The sequence below is a fragment of the Passer domesticus genome, chromosome Z (assembly GCF_036417665.1).
Source record: "Passer domesticus isolate bPasDom1 chromosome Z, bPasDom1.hap1, whole genome shotgun sequence".
Lineage (NCBI taxonomy): Eukaryota > Metazoa > Chordata > Aves > Passeriformes > Passeridae > Passer > Passer domesticus.
This window is the reverse complement of record NC_087512.1, coordinates 5031695-5057785: the sequence shown is the minus strand read 5'-3', so window position 1 is coordinate 5057785 and position 26091 is coordinate 5031695. Positions and strand designations below refer to the sequence as shown.

General features: G+C 37.7%; 1 long non-coding RNA gene across 4 annotated transcripts in view; it reads right to left on the bottom strand.

Annotated features, from left to right (window-relative positions):
* Nucleotides 1-20993, bottom strand: part of LOC135290112 (uncharacterized) — a 55903-nt gene extending 34910 nt beyond the window's left edge. For all 4 annotated transcript variants that reach the window (XR_010352823.1, XR_010352822.1, XR_010352824.1 and 1 more), the window contains exon 1: nt 20916-20993. This is a non-coding gene — a long non-coding RNA (uncharacterized LOC135290112). The remainder of the gene's footprint in view (nt 1-20915) is intronic.
* Nucleotides 20994-26091: the final 5098 nt, after the last annotated feature.

The following is a 26091-nucleotide window of genomic DNA, read 5'->3' as shown; positions in this document are numbered from 1 at the left end:
AGTGGTGCGACTTTTCTGGCAGTGCTTGAGGCGGCTGCCAGGCTGTGACTGAAGACTCTATCTGGGGAAATAACTCAGCAAGTAAAATTCAGATGGCCGACAACCTGCTCGGGTTCCTGCTCCTCATCCAGAGCTGTGCATGAGCTCTATTGTTGAGCGCATAATAAACTGTGCCTAACTCAGACACAACCCCGCTGGCATCTCAGACATTACTTTGCAAAGCTCTTCAGGACACCCCCAGTGTTTGCTTAATTTATGTGCTGATAGGCATTTCTATGACATTCATTGCCAGCGTGCAGAAAAGGCTGGCAAAGTTATTAGGGGAAGCAAGAGGAAAACAAAAGAGAGAGTCGGTTCGCACATTGCGCCAGATGAGCCCACCAGCTGCTGGAGGAAGAGGCATGTGCCACTCCAACAGCAAAAGGAGGCAGGGTGAATGCAAGATGAAGCTGGATGTGAGACTGCACCCTTTCTTTGCGCAGCACTGGGGTCCAGAGCCAAGCTGGGTGGGAGGAGAGGAATGAGATGAAGAATTCAAATTCTACCCCGTCCCTAAGGAAAGCCCTTGGAAATTTGCAGTGCTCTGAGAACCAGAGGGTGCAGCCCTGTACATACAAGAAATTCCTCTCTACAGGAATGAGCTACTACATCCCAAGTCTCTATACATTGTGCTTTTGTGGGGTTTAAATTTTCTTGGTCACGTTTTATGGTTTTCCACTTGTTTTGATCCAGAATTTAAAATTAAATAGGGAAATCTAAGGAAGGAACCATCCTGTCTTGGAACCAGCTCTTGTCTTGGTTCTTCTGAAGATTCTATTCACAATATGTGGTGGAAGATTTCATTGTGACTAGTCTTTCATAAGAAGCCATCACAGAAAGATCAGCCATAGAGTTTGCATTTGTTTAGGTAATGCTATTCTTTCATTCATGTTGTGATGACAATTGTTCTTCTGTTCAAGTTTGCAGAAAACTAATTTAACAAATGATGCTTTCATGTGTGCAGGATGAGTTTCTTTCCCCTTGGGTGATTTGAAGCTACACAGATGAGAGTCTTATCACTTCCTGCTGAGTGCCCTCTTCTCTGGGACAAAACATCCTGTTCTTTTTTTTCTTTCTGGCTTTCTGGGCTTTGTGGCTTTGTACCTTGCTCAGGTAAAGAAGGAAATAATTGTTTATTATATCACATTCTTCTCTTCCAACATGTGCTTTTAGGAAGAAGGTTACTATTTAATTTCTCTGGGCCTGCAAATGCAGTTGTGGGGATTGAAAGTCCCGACAGACCTCTTAATGGACCAGCCTAACAAACTCACCTTTAATGTTCAAATGTTCCTGTCACAGAGGTGTCAGATAAATACATAATCTGCCCATTCACAAGAGTTTTAGTATCTACTAGAGAAGCAGAAATACTTCTACCCCAAAATATTCAGGCACCTCATGAATTATAAGCATTTCTGGAGCAATGTTCATGTAGAAACTTTTCTCCAACAGAAAAAAAAAAATTATCGCAACAAAACCCCCCTAAAAAGCAAAACCTCTGCCCCCCTCGCCCCCACTCCCCATACACACAAATAACACCAACAGTACAAGATTGTCCAGGCCTTTTCCTTTCCCAGCTGGTGGAATCTACTTGTATACCCATAGCCCTTTAATAACACATTGCTAGTGCTAGTAGCAGGCTGTCAATTTTGGGTTGAGTTTGCAAGGCCTCAGACACATCTTTATTCTGTTTGAACTTTTCTTGACCCCCCTGCAGCTTTGTTTTGCTTGGTTTAGCTGAAACTGCAATTTTTCTAATGACCAGATGGCTATGGCTAATTTGTTTTATTTCTGTTTATCTTTTTATGCTACCACCATGGTTTTATAACTCTAATTCAATGTGATATAGAGAAATGCAGCTCTGCTAAGACAAGAGAGGCCTTAAGATGTGGGGACATGGGATGATAAGTGGAGGAGTGGAGTGATAAGAGATGGGACTGGCACTGGAGACCACATAGCTATAAATAACTTGCTCAGGTAACTTAAAAAAATAAGGACCTAGAGATAGATTAAACCAGGTTTAGGAGTAAAAGAGGAAATCATGTCTAATACATGAGGAAAGCACTGTACATCCAGATGTAGAGATGCAGTACAAGTAAAAAAGAATAAGGTGTACGGTTGTGCTAATAAGCATGTAAAAATGACCACAAGTGGATCCTGAAGTCAAAAAGAAGAAACCACAATCACCACCGTCATGTTCCTCCTGGCAAAAGCTCCAGATGCTCACAACTCTGGAGCCACACACACCACCAGGATGAAACCATTCACCTTCAGCCCCAGCAGAGGGGGAGATGTGTGAGCATAACACCAGGAAAAGTGACAGAAACTCAGCTTTGTGTATATTCTCAAGCATAGAATTATTAGTGCTGAAACTTCCTGCACAGAAGTGTTCTCTCTTTTTTCCACACTAATTAGATGAGGGCTGATAATGATTAAGCAACTAAGATTTTATTATGCCAACAATAAACTCTTGGCTTTATATTTAAGACACATTTAGTGTTTGCCCATAAAAATGGTTGTGAGAGTCACGCACTTTCACAATCTACATTTACCATAATCTATCAATGTCTGGAAGATGCACTTCATAACCAGTTTAGGCTGATGAGAGACAATAAAAAGGATGGTCCTAGTCCCCTTTGTCTAATACTTGTGGCTGGATATTTCTGCCTTTTTAGTAGAACTGTGTTCTCTGATAGAGCTGAAAATGCCTCTAATTCTAATTGCACTCACACAAAAAGTAGTACCATTCACTAATATTTTCACTAACAACAGTGTTAATAACAAGATAGCTGTGGCAGTACCATATTTCAGGGCTAAAAGGTTACAGCTGCCTATGGTTACAGATTCCTATGCTAAAATTCCAAGCATTATCCCCAAAATGCTACTACTGAAACCTTTTGGATGCAGGCACAGTTAACATGCATACATTTGGAATTGTATGACTGCAAAATTAGCTGCCAGCATTATACATTTAGGTGACTGAAGAAGGATAAAGACAGGAGGCAGGAGCTGAGGTGGGAATGAGCCTTATAAATCAGCTTTGCCACCCAAAAGGTGTGCGGCTGCACCGCAGACTTGCTGCTTGCTGCTCATTATGTGTAATTCCCTTCTTCCAGGGAGTTCAGTTATCCACTGGGAGAGCAGTGAGATGCAATTTTTCAGTCATCCAATCAGGGAACATATGATTTCAGGGGCACAGCACAGTTTACGGAAGAACAGAGAATGAGCAGCTGAAGTGAATAATTCACAAGCCATCCATAGGCCGCGATTTGTTTGTATAAACTATTTGGTAAACACTTACGCATAACTATCATATTCATAGTATTCAGGAATGGCTTGGGAACAAAGGCCAAAACTCTTGAATAATTTATTCCCCAGGAATTATTCAGATTGCTTTCGTGGTTTCTCTGGAGCCCCTCTCCCGTGGCACATTCCCAAAAGGCGCCGTGCATTCAGTGGAAGTTGGCTGTGCCCCAAGCAGGACGGAGCGCAAGGGTTTGGAGCACGACCTGCAATGTCTGGAGAAAACCTTGTCTCCCTCCAAGCTGAGCTGCAGACACCAAGGCACAGACGGGCTGTGTGCCAATCTCCAGTATTTAAAATACAACCACAACCTGGTGAAATCAGTGCTGAAGCAATATGTGATGGAGACAGAAGTTTAAATACAAAAAAAAACCCCAAGATAACAAGCAAAAAAAAATTCAATCCCTCCAAACAAAATCATAAGAAAAGCAAAATAAACAACAAAAACCAGCCAACAATGTACAGAAAACAAAACTTTAAAATAAATAAAATTCTCCTGCTCTATATTGTGAACAGCTAATTATTTTGCTTTATTCTTTTTCCCTCATATTGTTTTAAAGTTGCCTATTTTCTGAAAGCTGGTTCATTTTTTTCTTCTGTTCATATTAATATTTGAGACCTTATCTTCCCCATTTTCTGTAAGGATTCCTATAAATGGTGAGAGAACAATAGCAATCAAATTTTGAGATCTCAGGCACTGAAAACAAGATTACTTTGCTGGATTTTGCTTGAACATTGTGAAATGTTGCTCTCATTTTCATAGTTGGGGGATTCTTAGTGCTGTAATTTATTTACCAGACCACAGTCAAGGATGTGCATAGAAACACAAAGAGAAATTTTCCTTTTCTTCAAGTTTAATATTATGGCAATAAATTTCTTTCTGTTTCCACTGACCAAAGACAGTTTGGGTAAGTGCCTTCTTGATTGCATCTGCTAGCAGAAGAGATATTCCCTCTTCATTAGAACAGGGGCAGTATTATCATTAATTTAAATGTATTGATTTTACTTTTTTGTACAACAGATGCTTAATTTCAGTCAGGCTTTTCAGATTTTGAATGCCCACAAGGAAATGATAATAAAGTTTCCCTTTTGCTGATGGTTTCTTTAGGGAGTATTTCCTTTCTGCCTATTACAATAAAGGGTTATTTTTCTTCCTTACTGAATTTTTTCTCCGTAAAAAGCCATCCTTGGCTACAAGGGAAAAAAAATCACAACTGAGAAACATTTCCTCACAATCAGTCTATTGAAATGCACCTTGCACCTTCACAAAAGGGGAGCTTCTGAACCATGATGAATAGGCCTTGATTTTACAGGCCTAAGTGATATTTGAGCCACAGTCATTCCTAACTTGCTTGTTTTTTCATTGGGGTTGCAACTATCCAGGTTCCCATGAAACAGTCAAACTACACCCAGAAAGGACTTCCACACATAGAGAAACTAGAATATTTAAATTTCAGAGGCAAGATGAGGAAATAAACAGGAATTTGGGAAAGTGTTCAAGACCAGATTGGACAGGGTATGGTCTGGTGGAAGATGACCCTGTCTGTTTGAATGAGTTTCAAGGTCCTTTCTAGAGACAAACCTGTTCTTTAAACCTATGTTTTTAAGTCAAACTCTACATTTAATGTACAATTTGGCCTGGTTTAGTTAACCAAAGCATTCACTATTTGTCTTCATTCTGTGTGCATTTGGGGATTCGTTGGGGATTTGGGGTTTTGGGATTTTCTTTTTGTACTGTTGTGTAGGTTTTTTTCCATGTTTCCCTGCTTGTTTGCTTTGCAAAGTGATAATATTTCAGCATAAATTATTATTTTGAAACAGAACAATGCATTTCAGCACTTTAAGGTAAAAAAATGTGCACTGTTGTGGCTCAGGGAAACTCTTCTGTCTCTTTCAGGAGAGCTTGAAGCAACTATCTGTTGTTTGCCAAAATCACAAATTAAATTGTTTGCCTGAAATTGTTTTCCTGATTGTTTTAAGCCTGAATTTCTTTGAAAATCCATCTAGTTTAAGGTGTTGACCCTGACTATGTTCAATGAAAATAAGGAAATGGTGGAGTTAAAAAAGAAATAAAAGGGAGACACTGATGGTTAGGATGGGAAGTGAAGACATTGAAGACAGTCCTTGATCAACGAAATGATAAATAGAAGGTAGGTCAGGGAGAAGTGCCCTGGAACCACTAATTTGCAAGAGCTTCCTATATCATTAAGCATCCACTTTTCTGAGCAGGCAAAAATTAAAATTGTGACTAGTTTTAGGGACATAACTCTACATCAGTAAAACTTCATCTTGCTGACCACAGCCATATGCAGCTATTGCTGAACTAAACAATTTGAAAACAGTGAAAGGCTGATTTACCTGTCAGAAAGTGTTAAAACTCTTGGCAGAGTCAAAATTAGAAGTTAAAATGCCCTATTTTACTCTATCTTCTGCAGAAGTGCTGTACCTTTAATTTTCATAATCTCTGCAGCTTTAAATTCAACATTTATTTTTAACACATATATTTTAATGAAACATGAAATATAAAACGAAACTCCAGTCTGCCTCCTATGAGCATGGAGAGAAATCCTAATTACCTGTTTCAAAAGTGTGAAGCTCTTTCTAATTTTCCAGCAGCCAGGTTCCTTAGACAGCACTCAGTATTATAACTATTTATGCCAATTGTGCTATTTCATGCATAAAATTACCGCATTATTGTTGGAATAGATGCTGGAGAGATATCTAAGCAGGGTGTAATCACTTCACTTTCTATCAAATTGTGCTTCTGAAAGGTATCATAAATTTTATTAGAAGGCAAGAGGCTAATGGAAGCCAATCAGCGTTAATGCTGATAAAATTGCTTGTATTTTACATTATAAAACGGGGAGATATTTTTATCGTAAGGTTCCCTTTTGTTTTATTAAGAGCATATCATGGAAGCTAGGGTACAATAGTACAACAGAGGGTTGTCAGTAACCCTCTCCTGTTTCTCTTCCTGCCTTAGCTTACAAAAAAGTTTGTGTCTCAAGATGCTTTCAGATCTTTGGTGGTGTAAAGGGAGTGCAAAATAGGTTCCACAAACACACCGGTCTGCTGACTTGCACAAGTCTTTGCAATGATGAGGTGCATCTCTGATGAAAATATTTATGTCCCAAATGTTATTTGGTGTTTTTATTGTTCAAGCTAATTGTTTTCTATTAGGCTGCCTATAGAATCTGGAGAGGGATAGTTTTTATGACTCCCCAGCTTATTTTTAAAGCTCCACAGTAGAAGAATTAGAGTGGATTTTGATATGGGAAGGATGAGAATCCAGAAATGGGTATGGAAAAAAGGGGCTTTACCCATCAAGTAGTAATTGAATGCAATTTAAAGAAATTGGTATACTTTGATGGTAAATTAAAAGTTCTCTTTTTTCCTACCTGTTAATAAAATTTTGTACTTAACAGAGTCACATTTGTGCAGTCATTTGCAAAACAGCTGGTCCAAATTAGTTTGTTTTTTTTTTTTCCCTACAACTGCATCAGGTAAGTGTGGTTGTTTCTGACTTACAGTTAGGGAAACAGAGACACCAAAAGGTATAGAGCCAAGACCCCAAAGAGGGAGTTTGTGGTAGATCTCATACTGGAAATGAGGTAGTGATTCACAGGTAGCAGCATTTGGTGAATGTGCTGGGTATTTACAAAATATGAGTGGTTTTTCATGCCCTGGCACTGCAGGGACAGCACCTTTGCAGGCTTTGAAAATCCCTGTTCAAACACCTACTTTGCCTGACATGAATGCTTATCTTCATCCGTAACATATACACTGTCCCTGCACATAATGCAAATATTTACACTGCCACTTTTTGGGTCATTGTTTGTAGCATTATTAATGTTATTAGCACTATTTGCACTGCAGCCATGAAGGCCCCTCCAAGACAGGGTGGTTTGTGTCAAACACTCTACAAACAGATGTCAAAGGACAGTCATGGCACTGTTGGATTAAGAATTTAAATACTTAAGGCAAACAGAGACTGGGAGAAACCACCCTGGATACCCTGAGCAGACAGGTTTTCCTGTGTTTAGGAAGGCAGGTGACAGGTACCTGATCTAGGATCAGTTCACAATTTTGCCACCGATTTTCTGTGTAATACATTACTTAATCACACCACAATTCCTCGGATTTCCACAGGAGTAATGTCACCAATTTATTCGGAGTCTCCTTCAGGTCTAAAATTGCTGGTGCCTAGACCCAACTCCAGCTAATGAAAAAGAGTCATTGACAGGATTTGGCCCATTACTGAATTCATATTCCTGCCTCAGGTAGTCATGCATATTCCTGTCAAAGCCCACATAGTGTAACACTTGGTGTTAATGGAGTCACAGTAAGGATGGATTTGTTCTCATCCAACTACATGTTTTAATTCAAAGACCACATTACTGTTCTAGTGATAGATTAGATAAGAGCAAAACACATTTATTTCTTTTAATTCCAATTATGTTTTAAAAGTCTGTTTCTGGTTGGCTGTTATTTATTTGCAGCGCTTTTTATTATTATTTTATAATTGCATTGCCTTGGTATAACTTTTTTTTTTAATTTAATCCTCCATTTTTAAATACAATTTCTTCACCCACCAATAGCTGCATGACTGATTTCACTGAATGAAATTTATAACAATGAGAGAACAAAAGGGAATTTAGTCTGGATCCAAACTAAAGTCATGTTAACAATATATTCAATTTTATAGCCTCAATTTCAATGGGGCGCCCAAGTCTTTCTGAAGTCAACAGTCTATTATCATATCCCAAAACCTGAGTATACTTTTGTATAACTGGAATTAGTGTAACCGTGGTTAGCTTATCTGACTTTGCCCTCTGAAATCATTGACTTTAAAATACCTGTCTCAGGCAGACCACAGTGAAGAATAGAGAATTATTATCATATTTGCAACAAAAAAAAAAAAAAGAAAAATGTGAAATGAAATTCAGGCTGGAAGTATTTATCATAGCTAGGTAGGAAGTACTGCTAGAATATAGAGACAATTTCAAACACTCTTATCACATTCTTGGGCAGTGCATCTCTTGTGTCAAGATACTACATTTGTGGAATGGATTTTGGCTTTTAATGAGAACCATCAAAGCATCACAAGACCACAGGCTGACAAAACTCTGCTGCTCTGCTTTGTGACTGAGACACTTGCTTATACTATCACTGCAGTTATAACCCACTATCTTAAATTCTGCTATTTTCCACATATGTGGTCAATGTTTCTTCATGTTCTTGACCATGCTGTGCTGTCTAACACATCACCACCTCCTTTCTCTCTGTGCCTTCCATCATGAAAGGCCCCTTGCAGAAAGCCCCGCTGTTGACAATTTGAGTGAAAGTGGTTTCCCCAGGGGACACAGTAACTGCAGTGGGATGTTAAGATATCCCAGGGGAGGTGAGGCTTTAGATGGAGCCATTTCTCCTGCTGAGGATGTCCCCCTTTGTTCATGCAGCTGAAATGCCAAGCTGGAGATTGGACAGAGGGTTTGCACAGCCCTAGGTCTGCCTCTCCTTGTGGAGAGTTCTGCAGTCACTCGTTCACAAAAAGCACTAAAGGCAAACTGAGGCACCAAGTGTCTTTCATGTGTCAGATCATGCTCTGTTGGTCCCGCAGGAAGAGGTTGCTTTTTGAAAGGACAAGGGATACATCTCTGCACTTGAATTTCCTACCAGCTGATGATGCCTCTGATGCCTCTTATAATCATAGAATAACCCGACTTTGGGATCCACAAGGATCACCAAATCCAACTGCTGGCCCTGTACAGGACATCCCAAGACTCACAGCATGTGCTGAGGTACGTTGCCCAAACTCTTCCTGTAGTCTATCAGACCTGGCACTGTGATCACTGACCTGGGAAGCCTTTTCAGTGCCTGGCCACCCTCCTCCTTTGTTTTTTTTCATTTGATGAGGGTTTGCTGTTCTTTTTCCTTGTGCATGTTAATAACCAGATCCTTTTTTCAAGCATTTCTTTTGTTACAGCAAAATCCAATGCGACCCAGACCAAGATGGAAAAGCCATAAACATCTTCAGCACTTGTGCCTGTATACAGACTGTAACTGAAGACAGCTGCAGCTGAGAAAAGAGTTTGCAGTGATCTTCATTCACTGTTGGTGATTAAAATATATATTTTGAACCACCTAGGCTCTGAATCTGCTTCTGTGATTTGGGAACCCCCTGGCACAGAAGTAGCCACAGTGATTCACAGTCAGAGCACAGATTACCCCATACACAGATCTAATTTTGGGCTTCATTGATAGTCTAAGACTATCAAAGTTCCACCTTTCCTTGAAAGTTACTTTTGTGTTTCAGGGACAAAAATAAAAGTAAATCTGATCAGGTTTTCTGTTGTTTTAGTGCTTCAGGATTATCCAACTTTCATTCAATCTCCATATGAATAACAACACCCTTATGATAATGGCTTTCAAATACAAGCATCAAATAATTATGCTGACAAAGCACTATACTTCAAACTTTTCTCAGACTGATGATAGAAAACATGAATTATCAGACACAAATATGCTGTATTTCCATCCACATTCTGTTAACATTGCTGTTCTGCAATCTCCCTGAGATGAATCTCAGCAAAAGTACTCAGTTGATTTACAACCTTGTAATTCATTTGTCGTCATTTATTTTCCTTTGTATAAAACAAGATGTAACTGCACAAATGCTGGAATCCAGAAGTGCTGGATTAAGAGGATTCTGGCTTGTCAATGTCCTTTTACAAAGGAGAAACAAAGGGAGTTTATGCAAGACAACACAAAAATATTCTGCTAAGCATATGAAACAGTTTGTAATAATATTCCTTCTTTCTAACAGGGAAAGAGGGTTGGCCACATTCTGTACTTGAGTAGTCCATTTCTACATATGCCTTTTCACTTCAGATCTTGCAGAGCACAAAGTATCAGCAAACTGAAAATATATATCCAAAAGTATAAAGATAGACGATAAGACTCTTAATACATGCTGGGCTATGCAAAGAATTAATTTTTAAAATTTTCCTTCTTTCTGTGGTACATATGCATCAGTCCTCTGTGATGTGTGAGCAATAAATTCACATCACAGCACCAAATTTGCATTATGACTACCTGTCAGCCACATGAAATACAGAACTTTCCTAAATTTGGGAAAGCTGGTCAGGTTTAATGAGTGTCATCATTCAAGCAATAAATATTGCCTCTGATTTCTCTGCAAACTTATAGTCATCTGGTAAAGAGGGTAGATAACAAAAATGCTCAAGTTGCTTTAGTGACAACATGATATATCCAATATGAAAAATCAGAATTCTTCTGTATAATGCCATAGAGACTGACTGAGTAGACTAGATTGATTTTATTTTCTCTTCAAAAAAGTTCAGCTAGATCTGTATATCAAACCTAGGGTTACAGGCTTTGCACAAGAGATGACAGCTTTGTGTTGGAGACATCAGGATTCTGGATGAAAAGATTCCAGTTCAGCACTCAGCCAGACTTCCTTAGGCAGACTGCTTGTTTTCAAACTCCCATTTATTATGTAGGGATAATATTTTCTTTTTCCATTCATCTGGTTTGTTTATACTATAAGCTCTTTGCAGTATTATTTATCTCCAATGATGTATAAGTTCAGGCTGTGCAGAACAGACCTATATATTTTAATAAATCAATACGAAGATCTAGGCGAGAAACAGCTTTTTGCCCTAAAGACATTTTCAACATTTTTAACAGGAAAATACAAGCTGTCTTTTTTTTTTCTTTTTTTTTTTTTGGTGGTGAAAAATATAAACCACTGCATGTGAGAAGCTTACACATATTGAATTCCCACTAACCCTGAAGTTAGCTGGTACATGGGAAATGAAAATTCAGGATATTCAGGATCTGGACTTGAACCAGGTAAAATGGGTACTTGAACCAGAACTGTCAACATTAGAGTTGTATGTGCATTTTTATAACTGTGTTACACATGGTTGGTTCTGTGTTGCCATTGAGAATAGAACTCTTGATCTAACTGGAAAAGGAAAAGAGAAAGAATTGGAGAAAAACCCACTGTGAGCCTTGAAAGCTTTATTTTTGAAACTTTCTATTCTTTCTTACAAAAAGTTTTAGCTTCAAGTTTTGCACAGCTATGCATGTTTGAAGAAAAATAATTATTAAGCCTCTCGATGTTCTGTTCTTTCTGCCCCCTTTGTTGTCTTTAAATGCTTAATTTTCAAAACATTTTTGGTACTTTTCCAAGTTTCTTGTAAAAAATGTGTTGCAGATGTTCTCCTTCAAAATATTTATATATACTAAAACTAAAATGCAAAACTCAGTCTGCTTTCTATTATTTATGTTGGAAAGTAATGTGGCAATAACTGTCTATGACTGAAAAAAGTATGTTTTTCTCTCACTCACTTGTTTTGTAAAGCTGCCTGATAATATTTATTTTAAAATCATCACTGCAGAGCAACATCCTAAAAATACCACATCTCAAAACTAGACTTGTAAACCAATGACAGCAAGTGAATATAAGTAGGGAATAACATCTCTCTGCTTTAACAATAAGAGAATTTAATAAATATCACATTTAGCATACACATAGCTCCATTTGCTGAATTTTCCTAGTAATAGACAAATTTCACCAGATCATTTTCCCATATAAATGACAGAGTTCTCCATTTTAGACTTAAAATAGACATAAATAAGCACTATGTTTGTTCACACTAAGAGAATATTCATTAAAAAAGATGAAAGAAAGGAATTCTTAGCAGAACTAATCATACCATATATACTTAGCTGTCTCAAGTGAAACCTAAATTTCACTTGAACATTAATATTGTTTTCAGATACACTGTACTATTATTTATTTTTCTGGCCCAACATTGCAATGACTTTCTGTATTAATTTTACTGTCTGGACTATATGTCAAAGTAAAAACCAATTCAAGTAAAATGTTTCTGCATCTGAAAAAAATAGAAAAAAATGAAGGAAAAAAAATAAAGCTTTCCTCTTTATTCTTTTTTTTTTGTTTTTTTTCATATTTGTTTAGATCAGTCCCCTGAAATGCACAGGACCAAACTCTCATTACAGAAGGAGAAGCAAATATTTAAGACCACTGCAGAGGAAGCAGAGGATGCATAGGATGCATTTTCCCCTCTAGTACCAGTGCAAAAGAATGGAGTCACAGGTTAACCTGATCACTTTTAATATTTCTAGAATCAATGAACAAAGGCAGACATTTCAGAAGGCATTAAACTCATCCTAATATTAAAAACTGACACACATTTCTGTTTTTTTTGGCAGCCCACATGGTCTTGTAGTGTAGGGATTGAAGCTCTGTAGTAACACAAAATCCAAACCAGCACTGGTGCCTGCATTTACAGGTGAACCAGGATCCATGCATGGAATCTCCAGAGTGCTCAGCTGTGTCTTCACAGCTCTTGAGATATTAAAAGAAACCTCCATTGCTTTCCAGGTGATAGCAGTGCTGTATTTTCTCTTAAACTCCAACAGAACACTCCTCAACTTAAACCAAAATAGGTGTTTAATGTGGCAGACCATTATTCTGGGCCCATGCAGATGTGTCCTGAATGCAGATGTGTTGTAAAAATTCTGTCCAACACCTTCCTAAGGAAGGATCAAGGACTTGTGCAAAGCTTTCTGCAGAAGGTAAGTACAATTGCTCTGGGAAATGGACAAGGATGCTATTGAAGGATGCTATCAATACTGTCACAGGCTGTTATTAGCATTATTAGGATGTTAACAACTGGCAGTGCTCATTTAGAAGCATTTGATGTCATAATAGAATTCAACACAAACACACAGAACATCTGTATTTTCAAGGGTTTTCCTGGGAAAAAAAAAAAAGAAGAAGAAAATCCTGTAGGGTATAAGGATCTTAACATTAAAGAAAAAAAGTGGCTGTTTTGATCAATACCTTCAGGATTTGCAAAATGGCAGCAAAGTGAGGAGCGTGCCAAATAATTTTTGGCTTTGGCCCTAACTTGTAAGCATGTCAAGGACTTCTCTTGCCAAATGGTGGAAAATGGATTACTGTCATTTTTCAAGGGACTGCACATCATTTTCCATTGATTGGCATGCCAAATCCTTCACAAAGTAATGAGTCAGGCATGATGCAAATCATCATTGCACTGTCACTTTGATTGCATAGCCCTCTATCAGTGTGATTAAACTGGTGTGGCATCTAAAAGGTAACATACAACTCTGCTTGGCTTCCACAGTGGAAAAGAAAATTTTAGTGCTAGGCAGAGGAAAGAGGAGACAAACAAAATGGTGAAAGACATCACTCAGTACCTGTTGCCATGCTTGTGAGTAATTTTTTAGCTGAAATGGTAAAATACTGATCATGGCTCATGAAGAAATGAGATTAACCTGGAAAATTTACCATCACTATCATACATGTTTTCTTGTCTGTCACAGCCATTTTAATGCACTTACTAAAACTGTGTCTGGAGATAAGATGTAGATTTGCTTCTTAATTAACCATTGATAATAAAAAGGTACCTGTTGCTCACAGGACAATAGACATGGATAACATTACATTTTCAAGTGTCTTGTGCTTCCTTTTCACTGCAAAATTGTAATGAAACCCCCAGATATTGTGAAATGCTGAACACTTGTAAATACCAGGAAACATTCAGCATCAAACCATGAAGATGTCATATTCAAACTATTTTTGATATCACAGTGTCTCTCACATACACTGAACTTATCTTTTTGCTTTTGGATTGAAGGATTAATGCACGTTCTAGATGCAGCCACATTTGTTTAAGATGTGTTCTCTCTCATTTCAGAAGGGTTTAGAAACTGCATCCTCACATGTGCTGAGGAAATTAATATTTTCTTGCTCTTTTTTAGAGTAACAATTTTCATTAAAGTTTTCAAACCCCTGATCAGATTTGATGAAAGTGATTAATGGGCTCCAAAACTGGGGAAAGTCTGTAGTCTGACAGCTACAGGTACACATCTGAGCACAAGCAGAAATAACTATGGCCATATATTCAGCTCTATTTCATAGACAGGCTGGAAAGGGAAATGAAGCCATGCTAGATCAGTCTGATGAGAAAGTGGTACTTTCAATATTTATTTTTACAGCCAAGAAAGATATTCTGTGATTATTTATTATTGTGGAGGAGCTAAATGGTAGATTTAGGTTTTTCTGCCTCTGAGCTGAACCCTTCACAAAACCTTCTGACAGAGCTGAAGAGTAAGTTAGCATTCAGTTCTCACATATCCAGCATGTTTGAGTTATCCCTAAGTGGCCTTCCTGCTACAATGCTTCCTCAGTAAGAAGTAAGTAAAATAGCTTCATCAATTTGTACTATGAGATTTCTACTATTTTAGACAATAATTCATTCTGTTTGTGGTAGCTGAGGGGTTCTTTGGTTTGATTTTACTAAATGATCTGGAGATTCATCTTAATGTTGAGATCACCAGAAATCTGGGAACACAGTTCACATCCAAAATTTCTTATAAAATTTTGGAGCATTTCTCTAATAGAAGCAAGCCTCTGTATTATCCTTCTTCAGGGCAGATGAAGGATTTTATTTATTTTTGCATTATTTTATTTTATCTTTTTTATTTTATTTTGTTTTCTTATATTTTAATTTTATTCCATTTCATGTCATTTTATATAATTTTATTTCTTCAGCAGAGCTGATAAAGTTAACAAAAAATTATAAAAAACCGAAATCTTCAAATTCATAGTATTTACTTCATCAATGGTATTCCTGTGAATAATAACTAAAGTTTTTAAGCTAAACTTTTTCATTGTTTTCCTTGTTTTCTAATGCCATCAAATTAGAAAGTGTTATTTGCAGCCAGTTTCCATATAAAGAAATTATTAAAAAGAAATGGTAATTTAAAAGCCTTTCTGAAATTCACTCATATATAAGCAAGTTGTTCACAAGGTGCAAGTATACACAAATAGTCATAACCTGTGAAAATATTTGATTCTAGATGTAGTCAGAGGTTTCCATAAAAGTGATTCGAGTTGTTCTTAACTTAATTAAAAACCAAAGGAAAAAAAAAATAATCAACTCTCCATGTTGGGTGGATTACATTTAAATTTAATCATCTTAATTCAAAATAATGAATTTTTGAATAGATTAATGTCTATATGGAGATCTGTACCCTGAAGATTTACAGATAGACAAAGACTTGGAAAATCTATTGGGTTTAGATAACTTGTTAAAATTGAATTCCTCATTTTTTCCATTACATTCTATCAATATGAAATCCAAATAAATTCATATAGTTTTTCAGATTGCTCTCTAGTTGATTTTCAGAGTAAATTTTAATTGGGACAAATCCTGCCATTAATTTGTTGCCTGTGGAGAGAAAAGACTTCTATTTTTGTGTGACTGTTTCATCAGTGCACACCATCACAGCTGAAGCCCTCTCCCTGCCTCCAAACCCAGACTCTATTTTTCTTTCTAGCTATAAACTATGTTCATAGCCAGGTGTCTACAACAAAGGCTGTTCAAAGGTAGAGGTCTGAGAACAAATGTCATGCAGTGCTTTTTTTTCTGACTGAGCTTTGGTCTTCATCAAGGTCTGACAAATATTGGCATTATATGTCACTAAGAAGTAAAAGAGCATGCTCTGACCTTCAAGAATCCCAACAATATGTACATTATGTTGATGTGCCCTTTGTTTTGTCTCTCTTAGTTTGCTTTGGCGGCTTCAGCAGATTTGGTCTAATGCGGGGTTGTTTTACCAAGTTTTATCTGCTTCTTTTAACCATGAACTGGACAACTGACACCGTCTGACACTGTTTTCCTCACCAGTACTCCCGTGGCAATCAAGGCAATCACAGAACACTGGGTTCAAGTGCATTGTTAACACTGATGAGCACCCTCAGGAGCTTTGCAGATTTCTTTTGGAGGAAGAATCACCACGTCTGACCACGCTCCCGAAGTCCTTTCTGTCTTTGCGTCAATTGCTCTGAACAGACAGTTGGGAACACTTAAAGAAATTCATCCTCCTCACACATCGTTGAAGCAGCTGGCTTAAGTGTTGGAGCTCACACTACACCAGTAATGAAGGCTTTTATAGTCCAGAGGACTTTGGACACTCTCAGAGTTCTTTTCAGTTTCCAGGCATAAAAAGTCCTGAATAGCATTATTTTGTGGTAAATCGGTCTCAGTTTGAACAGGCTTTTGTACTGAGGAAGTAAAAAAAATTAGAACAATACAATTTGAAAATTATGTAGCTATTCTGAAATTTGGTAAAATACAAAATACCACTGCCTCATCCTGCAGGAGATGGCTGTTTTATAACCAGAAGCAGAATAAGCAACCATGTTGCTAACATTTATATAGTGTAATATTTTTTTAAGCCGGGTTCTAAATTGCTCAGATCTTTACATTCATTTTGATGTCTGGAATAATTATCTAATCTTAAAGGATGTAAAATAACTGAGTTTGGTCACAGAACCATAGAATGGTTTGGGTTCGAAGGGACCTAAAAGATCACAGAGTTCCAACTCTCAAACTTGATATAAAGTTAGAAGATACACTTCAGTTAAAGTATCTGGAAATACATACAAATATATATATATATATATATATATATATATATATATATATATATATATTTTTATACATATGTATTAGAAAGTATCAAAGCTCCTTCTTCATAATATTGACTTATTGAGGTATAGTCACGCACAGTAAAGCTTAGCAGTTCTTTAAAAATTTGACCATGTTTTGCTGTGGAAATATTTATCAACTGTGATCACTTGACACTCTGATGTATCAGACTTGTCAGGAATCAGCTACAACTCTGTAGCTCTTTTTGGCTTTCATTTTCCATGTTTTTAAAGAAAAAATAAAAACATATGAAAAAAGAAAGTTTAAGTATCTTAATGTCTTAATCTCATTTATAACCAGAAGTACATGCATACTTAAATGACTTCAGAAACAATTAAGAGCATGATTTTTAAAAGGCCTTACCCTCAGTCTTACACTACCTTGAACTCAATGATAAGACTGCCTGAGCCTCAGAAAAGAGCTAGCAAGCAAGTACACAGGTACAGTGCATGTGCTTGCTGGAAGTAAAAAAGTAGAGCAACTTAGTTACAATGCATCATTTCCCCTGAAGTGATTTATTTTTCATAGATTCATATATTCTTAATGAGATATTAAAGCAGCTAGTCTGATGTCCTGTGCATCACAGGCCATCACATTTTATGTCATTACTATTGTGTTGAACCCTAACATTATTTGTAATCTAAATATATTTTAGACAAGCATTCAAAAGCAACGTGAAGATTTACAGATCCTGTATCCACACATGCCTACAGTCTCACCTATGAGTTCTTTACTATTGATTTTGGGGTCCTCAGTTTTTGTAAAATTGGGTTTGCTTTGATGGCATTGTCTTAAGGTCAATATTTATGCACTTTTACTCATTTTAATCATCCTTGGTACCAGTAGCTGGTCAGAGTGGAATGGAGTCTTGCTGCAGGAAAGATGGCTCACTTAGAGACATGTCCATGCCTGGCTCCACCTTTCTTCCAGAGTGACAATTGACTCCTTCAAGGCTGTGTTCTTCCACCCCTGACTCATCCTATGGATCAACCTCTCATTTGTGACTTGTTTGCATTGTGTTAGAAGAGGTATACTATTAGTAGAGGTGAATCTAATCAGCGGCCTCTCACCTATGAATTCCAATATCAAGATGTATCAATGACACCTCGAGGACAAAACGCCACCATTTGTAGTTATGGGTACTTTCAGAAGCTCTTTTAAGTGGTCTGACAGGGTAATCTGATCCACGTTGTGATAGGATCAAATGGAAGAGCTTCAAAATGAAAAATAATAGGTTTAGAGCAGATATCAGGTAGAAATTGTTTCCTGTGAGAGTGGGGAGGCCCTGGCACAGAAAAGCTGTGGCTGCCACATCCCTGGAAGTGCTCAAGGCCAGGTTCAATGGGGCTTGGAAAAACCTGCTTTAGTGGAAGGTGTTCCTGACCATGAAGGGGAATTAAATTGAGATGATCTTTAAGGTTTCTTCCAATCCAAAACCTTCTATTACTTCAATGATTCTATGTATTTTCCAAGAATACCTGCAACAAAACTCAACATATATTTCTATCTGAATTTATACTTTGCTACAGCTATATCTCTTTACATATAATTAACAATGCATGTTTATATGTTTTCTATGATTATTATTATTATCACTATTTTTAATTATTCTTTTCATATGCAGAATATATCATACCCAACATTAGAGGGAAGAGAAATGCATAATCCCATCTAGACCTACTCCCTCTAGATTGGCCTCTTCTTAAGGATAATTTTCTTAAGGATTTTTTCTTAAACTTGGAGTTGTAAACCTGAAGGCGAGTAGATTTTAATACTCTCTTCTGCCACTTCTGAATAGCTGCTGCTTATGCTTAATTTAAGAAAAATGTCGCTCCTTAGACTGTTAGGCTTGGTTGGCTGGTTTTAATAAATTGGATGTGGACATACCTTCTACTTAATTCAATTACTTTTTGTGAGTATATGATTAGGCAAGAAAATGGAGTTTGCCTAATATCCAGGATCCAAATGAATTTAGGTTCCTAAGGTTCTTGGTCCAACCAAAATGCTGACACCTCTTGGAATGTGCTGTGGAACACCTCAGGTGCCGGTGGCAGCTTTAGAGTTTTTACCAGTGAAAACCTTCCTTGGTGTTTTGTACAAGCTGTTTATTTTGCCATTTGAATGTAGGTTAAATGTAGTTTCTTAAATGCCACTCTTCTGATATGATCATTACCATTCAGGTATGAGACCTAGGGGTTATGATAGAAAGTTTTATGAAAATGTCAGCTCTGTGTTCAGTAGTGGTCAAGAAAAAGGCAAATCTAATGCTAAAAATCATTAGGAAATAATGGAAAATGAAACAGAAAATTGATTTAGACATTTGGAAACAGAAATGGTTCAAGCATATCTGCAGTTCTGTGTGTGTTTATATCCTCATCATAATAATGAGGAAAACAGGTTAAAAGAATCATAAAATGATAACATGTGCATGTGGTAAAAGTTATCATGTATTTTCCACTATTTTTTACTTTGTAAAAGGGTTGAGGTACAGGAGTTGTGACAGAACCCAACATAATCATGAAAGTTTTGGTGATGAGAAGTAAGTATTGGTTGTTCATTGACTTTAGGGGAAAAAAAAACAACAAACCAAAACAAAACAAAGACAGAAAAAAACCAAAACAAACAAGTGGAATCAAAGTAAGCTTCCAAGACCAGGATTCAAAATATGTAGCAGGAGTTCTGCCTTCACTCAATTAGAATAACAGTTGTGAGATGACCTGTGTAACTCTTTCCAAAGATGGATGATAAAAGTTTCAACATGTGTGAAGGGACAATATCCAAATATATGGAAGAAAAATCTGCTGATAGGTCCTAAATGCACAGGAATTGTGTCCAGGTAAGGAAGACTCAATGAAAAAAACAGCTGTATTTGGAAGAATTCTGGGGCAAAACCTTCGTATTCTTGCTGAAGAACTTGGCTCGATAATAGGATGAAAAACAGAATTATTCTCATTTTCATCATCTTATTAGAAACCTTGGGGATCTGAGGTCTCAGAAAGCTCCCCAGACTTTAAGGATTTAGTCTCTTTTCTACAGCAAATTGTCTGTAAAATTTAGTTTCCTCTTCAGGATGAAATGGCAAAATAACTTAGTGAAAGGCTTCCAGACACAATGACTCCATGGTGTTCACGATTATGTGAGGATCACCAAGAAATTCCATAAACTGGGCTTTCTTTCCTGTCATTTAAAAGAACTATATAAAATTTCTCCTGGGACAGATTCCTGGCAGGCATTGTTTTGATAAAGTATTACAATAATGCACCACTGAAGCAGTAGCAATCCTGGATATTACAAAAAACGTGTCAAAAGAGTAAGCTGTTCTTTCAGTGTGTTGAAATGCATCACTAGAGGAACAGATGCCAGAGGAAAAAGGATTGTTAGAGGCCACAATGCTTTAGAGGTTCAGAGAACACCATGAATGATGTTTATTATTATTTATTTGTTGGGAGTTTTCTTTATTTATTGTATGGTTACCACAGAGTGGGCTCTGCACAATTCTGTATTGAAAAAGAGTACTTTATAAGTTATTTTAAAAGAAAGTCTTTACAGCATAAGATTACTAATACACCAGCAAAACCATTCATCAGGTAACCGAAACAATTCTCAAAATTGAAATTTAAAGTTCAAATTTAAAAGAAAAAATATACTTAAAATTATAGTTAGAATATTCTTTTTTAGCTTCTGAAAGTTCTAACAATACTTTTACTTGCACCCTTTAAAAATCTTTGAATCTGTGTATGCAAACATAACAATGTCACATGTAACTCATGTTACTGGGCAGACTCTCCTGTGGGGATAGATTTTAGCTCTTGGAGTTCCATGAGTTAGCAAAGGGGTCTACTCTGCTTTTCAAGTCATTTTCTTAGCCCTGAGAATTGAGAATAATTACTTGAAAACATGTCTGAAGTACACCTGAAGTAATTATTTGTATATAAGAAGGCAAGATTTTCACCAAACTGGAAGATAAACATGAATTGATGTCCTGCTTCTGAGAGTACTTACCCACCACAGATACAGGGACAAATTTTATTTTCTCTTGGAAGAGTTTCCTGTCTAGCAGGTTATGGAGGCTTCCTGAAGGGGAGAAGGAAAGAACTTCCTGTGGCAGCTCCACCCATGTAAATAATCATTCACAGAAAGAGTTGCCCTCCCTGCTGCTGCCAAAGTTATCAGTCTCATTTTGCATAAAGGAGTATAGATATTTTTAAATGTTTTTTAGAAGACTTGAATGACTGACATTTTTTTGTCTCTTCCCTCCATCTGTGCCTACCCCATACACTGAGGTATTCTCTCAGTCCAAAATATGGACAGACTTTATTGAAACCCACCAAACAGCCAGAGCTTTCTGATGGACTAATCCCAGCAGCATCCCTGGATTTTCCCATGTTTTCTCTTTCCTTCATGGTGCCACCCAAAGATCATTCTGGACCATGATGCAAAGGGGCTTCATTACACAGGAGCAAGTACCCCATTGCTCCTAGATACTCTGAAAACAGAGAAAATCTTCAATATCCCTTTGTTTCATATCCAGCTAACAAGCTGGCACTGCGTCAGAGAGCATGCAGGCACTTTTTCCAGTTGCCTTGTCAAGAAATGTAATATATAATAATACCCTGCTTCCTTCCTGCAGAAAAACCTTTTTGTTAAAGTTGGCATCTCTGTCTTATGGCCTTGAGAGCCTGAAATACAGGGTGCAACTTAATCAGCTAGAACAGTGCTGTGCTTGCTGTACTGAATGCACTCCAAAGGCTTCCATGGTGCAACGAATGGTCAGATGGTGTGTGGACTGACTCACTTCTCCCTGTGAACATGGTGTTTTGCCAACATCTGCATTATATTGTGTCAACAATTGCAATATTACAGAGTTGCTGCTTTCTTTTTATTTCCTGAATCTATCCATTTAACTGTTTCTGTGTCAGAATACAACACAGTGCAGCTATTTCTACTAGGCTGATGTTATCCAGACATTTTTGTTTTGCAAACCCATCCTCAGCTGTCCCAAAAGGTTAAAAATTATAATTCTTCTGTTGATAACTTTTCCTGAGAAATTTAAAATTCTCAGATTCCAAACACTACAGCTTCTTCTACCACAGTGGTAGAGCAATGTAACTCACCATACCAGAACCAACACACTGTCTTCCAGTGGATTTAAAGACTGGAAATTCCTCATTAGCATGTCCTGCCAGGAAAAAATAGCTGGGACACACATGTATTGTCCTAAAGATGCTCATTATTATTTCTTGTAGTAAGGTAAGGTTTTCCTTTACAACAAATGGGAAGGGCATGGCAAGACTGCATATACAATTTGAGATTGCGAAGTCCTGCTGCATCTGGGGAGGCCTGGGGATGCTTTCTGAGAGATGCAATTGCACAATGAGGTCATTCTGTGTATGTGTAAAAAGTATGGTGCCAGTTGCAAGCTGCTCCATCGGTGTGGTAGAAAGGGGCTATATCAGGTGACTTGTACCTTGTACTGGAAGCAAACTGCCAAATCACAAGATCTCTGCTTCGCATATCATAGAACAGGATGGGGAATAGGGATAGGGAGTGGCCTCTTAAAGTTATCTGGGACAATTACCCTGCAATGAGCAGGGACACCTTCCACTATCCCAGGTTCCTCCAAGCCCCATCCAGCCTGGTCCTGAACACTTCCAGGGATGGAGTAGCCACAGCTTCTCTGTGCAATCTGTTCCTGTGTCACACCACCCTCACAGCCAAGAACTTCTTCTTAATACACAATTTAAACCTACCCATCTTCAGACTTGAGACTGTTCCTCCTTGAGACTATTCCTCCTTGTCTTATCACTCCAGGCTCTTGTAAAAAGTCCCCCTTCAGAGGTCTTGGATCTCCTTTAGGTTCTGGAAGATGCTCTAAGTTCTCCCTGGAGCCTTTTCTTCACCAGGATGAGAAACCCAACTCTCTCAGCCCATTTGCTTAGCAGAGGTTCTCCAGCCCTCTGAGAGTGTTGTGGCCTTCTCTGGGGCTTGGTCTTCCTGTGCTGGAGTCCTCAAATCTGGGTGCAGCACTGCAGGTGGGTGTCAGCCAGAGCAAAGGTGTGGGGCAGAATTGCCTCCCAGACCCTCTTCTCATGCTGTGGGATCAGCCCAGGACACAGCTGGGGCTTTCTGGGCTGCCAGTGCACATTGCTGTGCTACATTGAACTTCTCATTCACCAGCACAGTCCCCTCAACCCATTCTCCATAGGAGCAATTTATTCCAGTGTAAAAGAAATTGCACTGTCCCACAGTGCACCAGGCAGGAGACTGCTGCCACTAAAACACAGCGACTAGTCCTAGTAACTAGGACTTGAGAAAGCGACCACACGAAGGCCATTGCAAACAAAATAAATATGATAAATGCAAAACAATCAAAAAAATAATTGCTGTTCTAATTTCTGGGGATGTAAAACTAAAGGGCAAAGAATTTAAAACGCAACATGACTAGGTATACTTGAGTCAACAGTAATACAAATAATAAAAGAATGGTATGAGGAAGCTGTGGCAGAGCTGGCAATTAAACCTGTATTTTCTAAGTCCCAGGGTGAGAATGATTGCCCCAGACTATTTTTCTTTTCAATTTAATATTTTCTCTGACAGAGCATATGTTGAAAAGCTTGTGTTTTCATTAATAAATGCAGTTCATATTCATAATCAGGGACTAATGATTATTTTGCTAATAAGAATTAATGTAATTTTCCAAAACCACAACCAGGCATCATTCCTTAACAATTTTCTTTGTTTCATGGTGATTTCTCCCTTCCATTTATATTCTGGTAGACAACATTTTGCTGACTGAAGCTCAGATATTTGAAGCTTGATTCACTTATTTATAGACACGACTTGGACTACATTATCTGTCTTCAGACTCCCACCTGGCCATCAAAAAATCTTTTGCAAAGTCTTTTGTGAGGTTTGTCACACATCTGAGAGAATGTTTCAGATAGCTCAGGGCTTCTCAAACAAGACTAGATTCCTATGCTTAAACAAATTAATTTAGTCCAGGCTCTCACAGGTCAGACTGTAAATTGCTGGGATTCAGTTTGTAGGTTTGAGCAGCTAGTTTTAGCTGTTGTTGGTGCAGGAGATTCTTTACATGCACTTTGTTTCTCCAAAGTCCTCTTAGACTTGAGGTTGTTGACAGTGCAGTCAGCAGAGTCTAGAGATAATAGATTCTGCTATCCCATAGCAGAATGTATATTCTGTTATTTAAATATTCATAATGGCAGCCAAAATTTAGTCAACACCCAGACACTGGCATGTCAGACAAGAGCTGGATCTCACCAGACAGCTTAAGCATGTGTACCTGTTGGTGATAGCTTGAAACATCCAAAATATTTAAATATCACTGGTACACGTGGCATAGCTTTTAAGGGATACCTGCAGCTGATAGAGGGGCTATTGGACAAAGGACAGGATAACCTGAGTCACAACCATTGGCATCAGACGCCTAAATGCAGACAACTGAATTGAGATCTTCATTGCCCACTTGTTCTTGCTAAACCTAAACATAGTTGAACATGGTTGCACCACCATATAGAATCAACTTCTAGTGCATTGACCTCTAGATGCTCATCTAAATCAGGCAAAGCCTTCCAGAGTTTGGTTTGTTGAGCCAGTGTTGATCTGTAGTTATCTGGTTTCCATCACCTCTGTTTCTTCCACATTTTATCATTTCTCTGAGTCACTGAAAAGTCTAGTGGAATTTAGAAATAAGGAAAGGTGAAAAATCACACTGGGTATGGTTTTGCTCTGACCAGAAACTGTTTGATTTGAAGAACATTGGAGGAAAACAAAGGGGAAGACCCAGAAATATATTAATCTTTGTATTAATCTGGAGTTTTTTTGGGTTTTTTTTTTTTTTTTTTTTATTATTTTTTATCATGAAAAGAAAGGTTTAGCAAATATAAATGCAAAATAGAATCTCAAAAAATAGGACATTGTGTAGGATTTACATATTAATAATTTTTTATGTGTTTATGTACAGAGTTAGCAATCTCCTAGTCTGAAAACCAACTAATTAATGGCCTTCCCCTGGTAGTATCGCTAACAATCTCTTCTGCTCACTGCAGAATTGTTCACTGGCATTTTACCCATTGGAGACCATTTCCTTTTCTCTCCTTTATTTTTTTGTAAGTCTGTGCTTTCTCCATGCCTGTTCATAGGGTTGACTCAAGTACTCTTTATATTCTTCCCTGGACCTGATCTTTCTTTCAAAGACTCTTTTTCCTCTATAGTGCATACAGATGCTAAATGAAATGCCTCTCCTTATCTCACCTGTTCCACAACCTGCTTTCAAGACTGTTCTGCTTTCATGGAGTAGTCCTTAAGTATCTGCCTCTTTTAATGGAGCCAACACACTGCACTCTGATTTCCTTCTCTTTTTTAGTCCAGGATGGTCACATTCCTTTGCATGCCTACACAAGGCTTTCTTTCCTTTTTCTCTTCTTGATATCAAGACTCAAACCCATCTCAAGTTTCTTGATGGATATGTATCCATGCAACACAAGAGAGGTAGAAGCAGCATGAACAACCAAACGCCCAGGAAAGAGAAGCAGCACCAAAGCCAATTAATGATAGTTCATGAAGCTGGAATGTCTGGAAGCAGGTGAGTTCTCCCAAAACTTTGAATGGTTTCAGTCTACAGAGAAGCTTTAAGTATTTTCCCTGTCATTTGAATTTTAATCTATAGGGAACTAACCTCTTCAGATTAGATGCAAAAACATAGCCATTTCTGAGAAACCAACACACAGGTATACACACACACATATACACACACACAAAACCCTGAAGAACTGAGCTGAAATCAAAACACTTGCTACTTTGAGATTCCTCTGGTGAACTTGAATCCTAGTCTTGAAGGTGAAATCCATCTTCTGAGTCCACAGAGCTTTCTGTTCCCCTGGAACTTCTTACAATGTCTATAAAGATTTCTGCTCTTAACCTTTCTTGTGTTATAAAAAGCACAGCCACATTCCTCGTAACTATTTGATGTCTTATATAAAACCCTTTTAAAAAAATCCCAAGATAGCATCAAAAGAAAAAGTTGCCCACAGTTGTCTTTAAATGCCATGCTTATTTAATATCGACATGAATATAGAGTCACTGCTCTCTGAGTCTCAGAATCCCAGACAGCAATGGAGGTGCACAACCTAAAATCTGCCAGTTGTTTAAAAAATAA